Raw genomic sequence first — 513 nt, forward strand, 5'->3', positions numbered from 1 at the left:
GCGTCCGCCCCCCGCCACACACGGAGGTTGCATCGCGCGGGGGGGGGCTTCAGTGGCGCGGGTGAAGCCCGCCGGTGTCGGGAAGCTCTGACTCGCGGAGATGCAGCGCGGTGGGTTTTAAATGGGTCGAGCTGAGGGGGCCTTCCCCAAAAGGAGCGTTGGAAATTGAGAGACCGCCTTGGGAATTAGCACCTAAAAGGCTGCCACCCAAATTAAAGGAGCTTTGTCGCCAGAGAAATGGCTTAGATTACCAGTAATTTTGGCTGGTAGCTTCAGTTCTGATCTGTATACACCTGGAAAATTATTTCCCCAGCAACGGTGGAGGGGAAGCAACACATTTTAAAAAGGAAAACAGGGAGAGAAAGGAGGAGAAAAAGAAGGAGAAAAGGAAAAATTTAGAAAAAAAAAAAGAAGAAAAAGAAAAACGAGAAAGGGGGGAAAAGAGAAACTCCTGGGAAGTTCTGGCAGGGTCCCGCCAGGCTGGTGCTCCGGGAAGGGCTCCGGTGCCGTGGG

This window comes from Buceros rhinoceros, unplaced genomic scaffold (genome assembly GCF_000710305.1).
Source record: "Buceros rhinoceros silvestris isolate BGI_N320 unplaced genomic scaffold, ASM71030v1 scaffold7382, whole genome shotgun sequence".
In the NCBI taxonomy this organism is placed as follows: domain Eukaryota; kingdom Metazoa; phylum Chordata; class Aves; order Bucerotiformes; family Bucerotidae; genus Buceros; species Buceros rhinoceros.